Source organism: Lepidochelys olivacea (assembly GCF_965140295.1).
Source record: "Lepidochelys olivacea isolate rLepOli2 genome assembly, chromosome: 10".
Taxonomy (NCBI): Eukaryota; Metazoa; Chordata; order Testudines; family Cheloniidae; genus Lepidochelys; species Lepidochelys olivacea.
In genome coordinates, this window is record NC_140420.1 from 85,459,339 (window position 1) to 85,470,459 (window position 11,121).

The following is an 11,121-nucleotide window of genomic DNA, read 5'->3' on the forward strand; positions in this document are numbered from 1 at the left end:
TAAGGTGCCACAAGGACTCCTTTTCTTTTTGCGAATACAGACTAACACGGCTGCTACTCTGAAACCGGTCTCTTAACTGTGAGGCACATTATAATATCCCCTTGGTATCAGAAGGGCTGGGGGAGCCCTCAAAATATGGCTAAAATTTCTTCATTAAAGGCCACAGATTACTGTGTCCCATGCTGCAAGTGCTTAAAATGGAAGACCCAGGAGGCTAGAAACATGTGAGGGGGAAAAAAGGACCTTAATTCAGTACACAACTGTTGTATATGCAGAGACAACGAGGAGTCCTTGTGGCACCTTAGAGACTAACAAATTTATTTGGGCAGAAACTTTTGTGGGCTATAACCCACTTCATCAGATGCATGGAGTGGAAAATACAGTAGTTAGGTATAAATACACAGCACATGGAAAGATGGGAGTTGCCGTACTAAGTGGGGGAGGGTCAGTGCTAACAAGGCCAATTCAATTAGGGTGGATGTCACCCATTTCCAACACTTGACAAGAAGCAGTGTGGAGTTTATGCCCAAATAAATTTGTTTGTTAGTCTCTAAGGTGCCACAAGGACTTGTATTTGTTTTTGCTGACACAAACTAACACGGCTACTCCTCTGAAACTGTGCATATGATAGATAATGCATTCAACCTAGCCATGTCAATGGAGTACTTACATAGAATGTATGAGAGAGATTATCAAATAGCCCAAGCTCAGGCTATCAGCGCTTGGCATGTTGTGTAAAGGAAATTCCACCAATGGCCATTTTAGGATATAGAGTGTATGGATGATTATATCCAGTACAGTACTTGTGCTCTTCTGACAAAAGAGTAGAGATTTGGCCTGTGTTAATGCAGTTTAGTGAAAGAAGAGTCTAAGTCTAGTGATTGTAAAACCAATTTAAGTAATAATCAGCCGTGTTCCCTAAAAATGTCAGTTCCTGTAGTCTGCAAGATTCCTGTTGAGAGGAGTTACTGCTTGAGAAGCATGACAGAGAAACCTGGGTCTTTGCTTTCAGTGGGATTTTTTTTTCTTATAATCTGCCACGTCAACACTGAGGACACAAGAGAAAACTCAGAGTTTGGAAGGAAGAGTTAGCATTTTGGCAAGTGCATGTGAGTCTTGCTATCTATTGTGTCATGAGACACTAACAGCAACATAATCTGAAAAACAAAACAAAAAAATTGAATTTTCTCTCCTGTGTTTCCAAATGATTCAGGTTGCAGTTGCTGATGGTGTTAATAGGTTAGTTATTTTCCACACTAAGATCTTTAATAATCTGCATTAGGCTCCAGGAGATGAACTCAACCTGATGTGATAGAAATTTTTATATAGAAAACAGCTATGAAACCACAGTCTATGCACTTTATGGGAAATGAGCCTTATAAACAAAGGGAGGCAGTGGAGCAAAGGGATTGAATTTATTTTTCTGTGGTGTAATTTGCCAGACTGCATCAGTTCAGCTTGTCTCAAGTCATTGCACTGAGACAAGTAAATAGGTAAGTAAAGAGAGAAAACTTGCAGATACATTTCTTCAGAAAGACAAATGTAAGCGATTCTACCTTGAAAGTGGGACTGTACATCAGTAAAGAGAATCACTATGATCAAAGGTTTTCCGAGATTTTCAGACCACATGATCCAAGTACCTTCTGTTTTCAGATGATTCATCTTAATACTTGAGGATTATTTTTTGACATCTCAGCGCTCCAGAGCTGCAGCTTTTCACTGCAGTGCAGAGAGGCTGCTCCAGCTGGCTCCCTACCAGAGGGGGAAAAAGGAACAGGAGACATACAAATTGGAGTGAAGACTAAAAACAATGCCCCGTCATGGTGCTGTTCCACAGAGACTAGAACCTCTAGGGAAGATTGCTTACGCTTACAAATGAGACTGCTTTAAAATGGACAATGCCCTTTCTGCCCTGCCAGCAGCATACAGATGGAATAACTGGTAATCTCTTGCTTTCTAGTATGAATATACATATAATAGAATCTGCATAGCAATTGCTGTCCAAATTTTTTACTTCAAAGAAGCTATGACAATCTAAATTATCTGAGGATCTGCCCCAAAGATTTTTTTACTATGTGATATTTATTGCTATCATATTATTATTTATTTGTTTGTATTGTGGTAGCATCTAGCAGCCCCCGTCAGGAATCAGTGGCCCACTATGCTAGGGACTGTTATACGTATGTAATGAAAATATGATTCCTGCCCCAAAAAGGCTTTTACAATCAAAACTTATGATGGGAGACAACAGGTGAATACAACAGACAGTGGGAGTGCCAGGTAACAATGAGATATTTATGGTTAGCAGTAGTCATGAAAAGGGAATAAAGCAAATAGCCTCAAATCATAATAAAAAGGCTCTTGAATGTGCCAGAACAAAAGTAATCCCCAATATTTCAATTTTCCAGTCCTGTAGCCCAGGACCTACTGCTACAGAATAATCAAACCGATCAATGTTCATTAAATGTCCACTCTTCCTAGCCAAAAGAAAAAAGAAGAAATGTCCATATGAATAAAGTCCTCTTGGGAATTGGAGACCTATGAGAGCATCTAAAAATGTTAAAACATTTAACCAAGTAAAATAAGACATAATACCAGTGATAGCAACTGTTACATGTATAAGAAAAAGAGGTGAATTACTAATGTGACTTTTTTTCTCCGAATGCACGGCCTTGATAGATTTCCATGGTGAGATCACCTGCCCAAAAGAACCCATTTAAAAGCAACTGGGGGGAGGGATAGCTCAGTGGTTTGAGCATTGGCCTGCTTAACCCAGGGTTGTGAGTTCAATCCTTGAGGGGGTCACTTAGGGATCTGGGGCAAAAATTGGAGATTGGTCCTGCTTTGAGCAGGGGGTTGGACTAGATGACCTCCTGAGGTCCCTTCCAACCCTGAAATTCTATGAACTGGATGAGTGTCAGAGGGTTCCATTTAAGGGTAAGCTTTGATCTAGCATATTCTCTGGCCCTTTAAGAGTAGGCATTCTGAGAACAGTAGACCTAGGGGGTCATGTCACTGCAGGTAGGAAGTAAGATTTGCTGAGTAAGCGGGCAGAACTGAGTAAGAAGCAGCCTTTCTTTCAGAAGGAGAAACACAAGGGACAAAGCAAGATCTGGTGTAGGTCTCTCCAGTGAGGTAGAACTGAAAAGAGGAGTGCTAGTAACTGATTGGTGAAAGTTCTCAAGTACTATGGGTCTAGATAAGATCAGTTATGGGGCCTTTTGGAGAACAAGACTGGAAAAGGAGCTTGGAGGGGTTTGGAAGAGGACTTGTAGGGAAAGGCCAGGGAGAAGGTCTAAACCAAGGTGCATTGTAGGAAGTAGCCCAGTGAAGCAGGTCAGTTTTGAGATTAGTGCACACAGCTGCCGTATGATTTAGGGTTCCAGGGCAAGGCACCTCTTCATGACACCAGCTAGAGGATGAAGGCTGGTTTGATTCCTTTTATAAAAGAGTAGGAGAATCCCTGTAGGAGGGGGTGAAGAACTATGCATTTTTCTTTTATTCGGAACATTTGTTCACCTTAAGAAGGAAAGGACTTTTGATTAGTCCAGTGTGTGAGAGGAAACTAAGGAACAGATTACCTGACCCTGACCCAGGCAACCTGACTTTATCACAGAGTGCAAGTGGATGCCCTCTGCCCTGTTCCAGGATTCTAGGACACACAATATAAAAGGTTCACCCCAAATTGTCACTTAGCTCCTCTCTAACCCTGGGCATATCCTTTACGTTTCCAGGGTGAAGGGGAAGAGGGAACTTTAGTGTAAATCTATGGCGGCAACATATTTGGAGGACAAAAGTTACTTCAGTATGTAATATTTTCTTCATCATGTGACTGGTTCCATAAATGGTCTGATTTAAATAAAAATCCATGATCATAGGCAAGAATTTGGCATGATATTTTAGGACAACTTCATCCTTACAAAAATGTGTATGAGGATGATCTGCCATCCAAGCCGGCAGTACTGGAACATTCTTAATAGACCATCAGATATTTTGTGCTGTCAGTCGTTCTCAACGGGGGAGGGGTCCATGGGCTCTTTCAGAGGGGCCGCGGAGCCCTGCAGAGGAAACCCAGTTCCTGAGCCCCAGTCCCTTTCCCCCCGACCCTTCCGCGGGGCTGAAGCCCCGAGCCTCCCTGCGGGGCTGCAGCCAGGAGCGGCGTGGGGCTGAAACCCCGAGCTGCCCCCCTCCCCCCACTGCAGCTGGGAGCAGTGTGGGGCTGAAACCCTGAGCTCCCCTCCTCCACCATAATTTGAAAAGGACTAACTTGTATGACAGTAGAGAAGTGTCAGACACGAGATCTGCTGTCTTCATGAGGCTCCTGGAAGGAGACTCATTCTCTCTACCTGGGGTAAAGGGGTCAGAAGCACACACCAAAGGTCATACTTGTGTAGCAAGAATGATAAAAAAAGAAAGCGAAGAATCATAGCACTTAGAGATGGAAAAATTCTTTTTGACCCCATCTAATGAGGAATGAGAAAGTATGACGTCCAAACTGTCTTCATTCTATACAACGTGCTTCCATATCTTTTGGCCCAGAACAATCTCAAACCAAGATCTATTGACAGAGTGCAGCCAAGAGGATCTGAGCACCATCATTGCTGGGAGGCATTGGAGATGGATTGGTCATGTGCTTTGAATGGAAACTGATTCCATCACCAGAGTAGCAATAAGATGAACACCTGAAGGCAAGCGAAAACGAGGCCGCCCAAATACAACATGGTGAAGAGCTGTGAAAGCTGAGCTGAAAAACCTGGGGCACAGCTGGGGAACCATTGAAAGACTTGCCAGAAACAGACAGGAGTGGAGGAGCTTTGTCACTACCCTAAATGCCAGAGTTGTAATAGGAACATGATGATGATGAATTCTTCTTGACTTCACAGTTTCTAGAGCCAGGGCAAGAAGTCAGCAGGCGGATTCATAGGTGGAGTTGAGGGGTTATGTGGTCAGAGTAACAGTCAAGGAAGTTGGTCTTTCCAAATGTATTTTGTGTTGGTTGAAAAAGGGTTATATTGGTGTCAGGAAAGCCAAGGAAGAGGATGCACTAGGCAAGACAGGAGATGATTAAGGCTTGGATGGGAGTTTTAGTTGTGAAGTCATCACAAATGCAGGAGAGAAAAAGAGAGCAAAAGTCAAACAAGGGAAAAGATAGGTGCTGGACTGAGCAGAGACAAGACAGTCTGACAGAGAAGTGGAGATACAGAGCAAATCAGCTAATTTGTAACCAGGACTGTAAATGTACTGACTTCTACAAGACCTTTAGGGAGGGGATTACTGGATGAGATGTAACACTCTTACCATTTCACCTTCATGAAGGTGAAAGTAAAGTAAAGTAAAACAGGTGTCATGTTTTGTCGTCTCCTCTAGTCTTGCTCAGAGTGTTGTAGGTGAACGTGAAAACAGAGCAGATTTCTCGGTTTACCTTAGATATCAAACTCAGAACAGGAAGTAGTTTCCAAACAGAGATATCTTTTCAATGAAGAATGAATGTTGTACTCTACTTAATGTTCTCTTTCTTCATCTGCTGTTTAGTCACCTAATTTATACCCTGTCCCATAATCCTGTTGTTTTGCTCCAGGTTACAACTGGATTAACTTAATCTATAGGCAAGGGTGTGACATTCTGTACCTCAAAGCAGCACCCTGAAACCGTGATATTCACCATTGTCATATAATTTCATTTTATACAAAGTATGGCTTGTGAGATATTTAAAAGTCTTGATCTATTGAACATTAATATCATGTTGGATTATATGTGAAGTTATTAAGTATTGTTATGTGTGTGTGTTACTGAAATATGTTGTGAGGTTGGGAATACCCACAACCAATCTTTCAGGTACAACAATGGAGTAGTCAGATGTACTGATCGCCCATTAAAGGGAATTCACTTTCCCAGCAGCCATCCCAGAGAGAGCACGTAGACAATGGAGATGCTTGACCAATGAGGGTGGATCCCCACCTCACAAGCATAGATCTTTCCTGCAATCTGAAAGAAACTATAAAAGAGGGGAAGTGACATCATCACTTGGTCTCACTCCCCCCCTAACTGAACACCTGGAAACACATCTGGAGGACAAAGACTTTGAACCGGGGAGGGTGGTCTCAGGCTGGGAGGCAGTTCCAGCCTGTATATTGAAGATTTGCAACCTGTTTGTACCATCTGTCAGGGTGAGACACTGCTTAATTCAAATCCTGTTTAGTTTGTAGAATGCAGACTGTGAATTTATTTTTGTTTCTTAGGTAACAACTTTACTCTGTAATGCTTGCTACTTATAATCACTTAAAATCTATCTTTCTGTAGTTAATAAATCTGTTTTATATTTTACTTAAAACAGTGTGTTTTGTTTGAAGTGCTTAGGAAATCTACTCAGGTTACAGAGGCCGGTGTATGTCCGCTTTTTTCTGTAGAAGTGGCAAACTGCATAATGCTTTTAAATCAAGATTGGATGTTTTTCTGAAAGCTATGATCTAGAAATTATTTTGGGAAAGTTCTATGGCCCGTAATATAGAGGCGGTCAGACTAGATAATCACAATCATCACTTCTGGCCTTGGAATCTATGCAAGAAAGGTTTAAAGTAGGAAGTCCATGGGAACTTGTAAAGAGAGAGAACCTTACATCAGAATCTGTGTCTACAGGGCTAACTTTGTTTTAAAGGGCACAGGATTACTAGGAATTAAAGGCTCAGGAAGTAGAGTTCCTTCTAACTTGAGGAGTTTTTAGTGGCAAAATGTTTACAGTGTTACAGAAGAATCATCAGGTCTCCCCAAAACTTTCAGGCAGTCATATGATGAGACTGAACCCTGATTGCCATCCTAGTAACCAGCAGAACAGCTTTAGGTTTTGATGCTGAAAATGATTAAATTTGATATTATTTAACTTTGACAGCATTTCCCAGTAGAAATGGTTGGAGCTGTGCTGCCATTTATATTGTGATTTCTTGGATGAGCTTGGGAGGGGTCTATGGAGAGAGAAGCAAAGAGGAAAGGCTCTTTGTTCTGATAAACCACCCTCTGCTCCTCACTGACCTCTTAGGCGATTTGTCAGGGCAGAGCTCCTCTTCCCTCTCCACTACTTTCTTATAAAAGGCCCTGTAAGATGCTCAGTGTCTCCTGTGAGATCCTGAACACGCTTAGTTTCCATCTGTGTTAAGACCTAAGCACATATCTCTTAACAACCCCTCCCCCCCTACCCAAAGCTACTGCATGTTCTCAGTATACAATTTTCAAAGTCTCTTAGCTTTGTAAAATAAAAACAATTATTTTTCAAACTAAGCAAAACCACTAATCCTCAATGAGGACTATATCCAGGCCAGGTTTCAAGTTGGAAACATGGAAAGTGATTCTATGGCTTGAAATTTTTAATGGAAGAAAACTATTTGTTCATTTTTCCACAATCAAAAAATGGTTGACACAATGTAACTTACGTTAAAATAAACAATTCACCTTCAGGCAGAGAACAAGCATAGAAAATATCTGATCCAAATGCATTGGAAAGCTACTAATATGCAAAAATGGAAGATTATAACTAAGTATTCTGCAACCTTAACTCTAATTGTTGCTAACAGCCCACCTGTTCAAAGGATCTCCACACACAGCTAGGAATATGGAGGAAAGTGCAGTTCCTTTGAGCAAGTGGGGGCTATTAGCAACTGCTAAAGTTCAAGTTGCAAAATACTTGCTGTTGTTCTCTTCCTTTCATTTTGTCTTACTGCAGGTGTAAGGTGATGTGTCATCCCTGAACTAGAGCCTGATTAATCTTTTGGCATTGGGAAGGAAAGGAGGGACAGAGGTCAGGACTATTCGGACACCCAGGTCCTCCAGCGGCTCCAGGGGGACGAATACGCCCCCTCCCCCACCGCCAGGCCCTTCACCACCACCTCCTGGGCGGAGGCCTCCGATACTAGGAAGAAGATGACCTTTCCATACATTTTGGAGGTTGCCATGACGGCTGTGGGCCCCACCACACCCGCCAACGCCCGCACGTAGGTTTCTACGTGGGGCGAGGTGGGCACCAGGAGGTAACGGACACCATGTTTCCTGGTCAAGCTGGGGAAGGGGCCCCAGCCGCTATAGATGCTAGCAGAGGTGGTGGTCGGGAGAGATGACGTGGCAGCAGGCAGGGCAGCCGCTGCCACCTGGGTGTACGCCCTGGGGGCCGGGGGAGGGGCACCCACAGAGCTGGTGGAGGGAGCAACGGGGATGGATGCTGTGGCCGGTGGCGGGGCCGCAGCAATTGGGGCAGCCCCTGCCATGGAAGGCCTAGTCTTTTTGGCGGGGCCCTTCCCCTTCTTCCTGCCCTGGCCTTTCGTGCCAGCTGGGGGAATTGGAGGAGGCGAGGGACATGGCAGCAGCGGAGTTCACCCCGTTGCCTGCTGCTGCTGGTGCCCCAGCGGGGGCGATAGCAGGTGGTTTGGTAGCGGTGGTTGAGGTAGAGGCTGGGGGGGCGATGGGGGGGCAGGTGGGGGAGGGGCGGCGGGGTCCACCTGAGGGGTACCACCCGTGTCCCCCGTCATAATGAGCAGGGAGAGAGGGGAAAACACCAGAGAGAGGAGGGGAAAGGGGAAGCAGGTCAACCACTCCTCCCCACTAGGCTGCTTAAGCCAGGTACACTAAGTCATTCCTGTGCTAGGCTCCAGCCAATCCACAACCCAGGAGCTGGTCTGGAGACTTTTAGGGTAGGTATATAAGCCTCACAGGAGGCACAGCAGAGCAGCTCACCCTGATTACTGTTACTTGAGGGCTGTGAGCTTGCTCCTGTCTGAGAATAGCAGTGGATGTGCCAAACCTTAGCCTGCTCCAGCTTTGGTCTCACTCTGGTCTTGTTCCAACTTCATACTGGACTCTTGATTCCAGCTGTGACCATTAGGAATGGCTGTCCTCATCATGGTTGCTGACTTGAAGGCTTGTAAGATGAATATTGTTAATTCTTCTCCAGTAAGATTGTCCAGATAAATTTATTTCTATTTAACTTACAACCTTAGATGCACATAGATAGCATTTGGTATTACTGTATATGTTTTGATCACGTAATAAAAGACCCTATGGTAATATGCCCCACAGGACAGCTAAACTGTTGAGAATTCTGAATTTCCTAATGTTTGTGTGATGAAAATCTGACTTAAGGTTGCATTAACCTGTTTTTTGCATGTATGATAAACATGTGTTTATTAATCTATTTGTCATATTTATGGATTTACATATGCTGCAGTAATACAGACATAAACTTAAAAAATATTTTGTCTGAAGAACACTACACAAAAGTGAATTGGCTTGCATTACATATGCTATCAACTCCAACCTCCTCTCAGTATTCCACAGTTTTAAGAGCAGCACAGCATTTGACAGAGTTCATTAACTATTGGTAATCTGATCATATACTTGTAAGTATGGTAGCTTGATTCCACTGTAATTCAACATAATTTAAAAGCAAACTAAACAGCCCTTTAAATATATACATAATCCGATTAAAGTAATTTAAACTAAAAATGAGTGGCTTTAAAAACTAGAAATGAGAATATTTTATAACAAAATATTTTAAAAATTTCCTGTTTTACTTTCCTTTCAGGACCTGGCTTCAGGAATCTGTGTTTCTCCTGCAAGAGTTGATGGCATCACTGACATCTAAAGCAGTGGTTCTCAACCAGGAAGTACACATAATCCTGGGGGTATGCAGAGGTCTTCCAGGGGGTACTGTGATGGGTTGGATCACAGAAACCCCTTTGGGGCTGCCAACTGATGTGCCAAGACTACTTCTGCCCCTGCTTTCCCTGCCAGCCTGGGACTCCAGAACCCTGCCTGGTTGTGCCAGACATGCTTGCTGGCTACAAACACAGACCCAGGTCTGAACAACATCCCACAAGGTGCAGGCTTAACTGAAAACAGCTTAAGAAGTGTTCCTGTCTCCACCACTCAGATGCCCAACTCCCAATGTGGTCCAAACCCCAAATAAATCCGTTTTACCCTATATAAAGCTTATACAGGGTAAACTCATAAATTGTTTGCCCTCTATAACACTGATAGAGAGAGATGCACAGCTGATCTCCTCCCCCAGGTATTAATACATACTCTGGGTTAATGAATAAGTAAAAAGTGATTTTATTAAATACAAAAAGTAGGATTTAAGTGGTTCCAAGTAATAACAGACAGAACAAAGTGAATTACCAAGCAAAATAAAATAAAACACACAAGCCTATGCCTAATACAGTAAGAAACTGAATACAGATAAAATCTCACCCTCAGAGATGTTCCAATAAGCCTCTTTTACAGACTAGCCTTCTTCTAGTCTGGGTTCAGCAATCACTCACACCCGTGTGGTTACTGTCCTTTGTTCCAGTTTCTTTTAGGTATCCTTTGGGGATGGAGAGGCTATCTCTTGAGCCAACTGAAGACAAAATGGAGGGGTCTCCCAGACATTTAAATAGACTTTCTCTTGTGGGTAGACACCCCTCCGTGTAGAATCCCAGCTACAAGATGGAGTTTGAGAGTCACATGGGTAAGTCACGTGTCCATGCATGACTCAGAACTTACAGGTAGCAGCCATTGTTCAGATGCCCCACCCCCACTCCACCCCTTCCCCTGAGGACTGCAACAGGGGTAGGGCACCCTGCACGCACTGGGCAGCGGCGAATGGAGCGACCCGGCCTCAGCCCACTCCTCGCCGCTGGCTCCCAGCTGTGCTGCTAGTGAGTGCTGGGGGGAGGTTCCCCCTTGCCCCCCAAAGCTGGGAGCCAGGGGAGCAAAGCAGAGCGGGCTGGGGCCAGGTCACTCCACTTCCTGCTGCCCCGTGAGTGCAGGGTTGGGCCTGCCTTGCACTCACCGGGCTGCAGGAAGTGGAGTGACCCAGCCCCAACCCAGTCTGCTCTGCCGGCTCCTGCTGGGGGGCAGTTTTCCCCTCCGCGGAGGCCTGGGGCCAGCCCCTCCCATGGGGGGGACTGCATAGGGCACCAAAATGGCTAGGAAAAGCCCTGAGTACATCCAAAGCAGCAAACTTGCCAGTGAGTGGGGCCACTGGATAATCAAGGTGCTAAAGGAGAACTCAGGGAAGACAAGACAGTTGTTAGAGAAGCTAAATGAATTATTTGTATTAGTCTTTACCGCAGAGGATCTGGGGGAGGTACCCAC

The 11,121-nt window shown here is 44.2% G+C and overlaps 1 long non-coding RNA gene across 2 annotated transcripts; it reads right to left on the reverse strand.

The window, feature by feature from the left end:
- Window positions 1-1,416: 1,416 nt before the first annotated feature.
- LOC311526920 lies at window positions 1,417-10,684 on the reverse strand. Of its 2 annotated transcripts, none has more exons than XR_014713191.1 (3): window positions 10,234-10,684; window positions 8,786-8,902; window positions 1,417-1,752 (listed from the first exon to the last, which is right to left on the reverse strand). It is a non-coding gene; the product is annotated as an uncharacterized lncRNA (long non-coding RNA). The 2 variants fall into 2 exon arrangements; XR_014713192.1 differs by having other exon boundaries at window positions 8,719-8,902.
- Window positions 10,685-11,121: the final 437 nt, after the last annotated feature.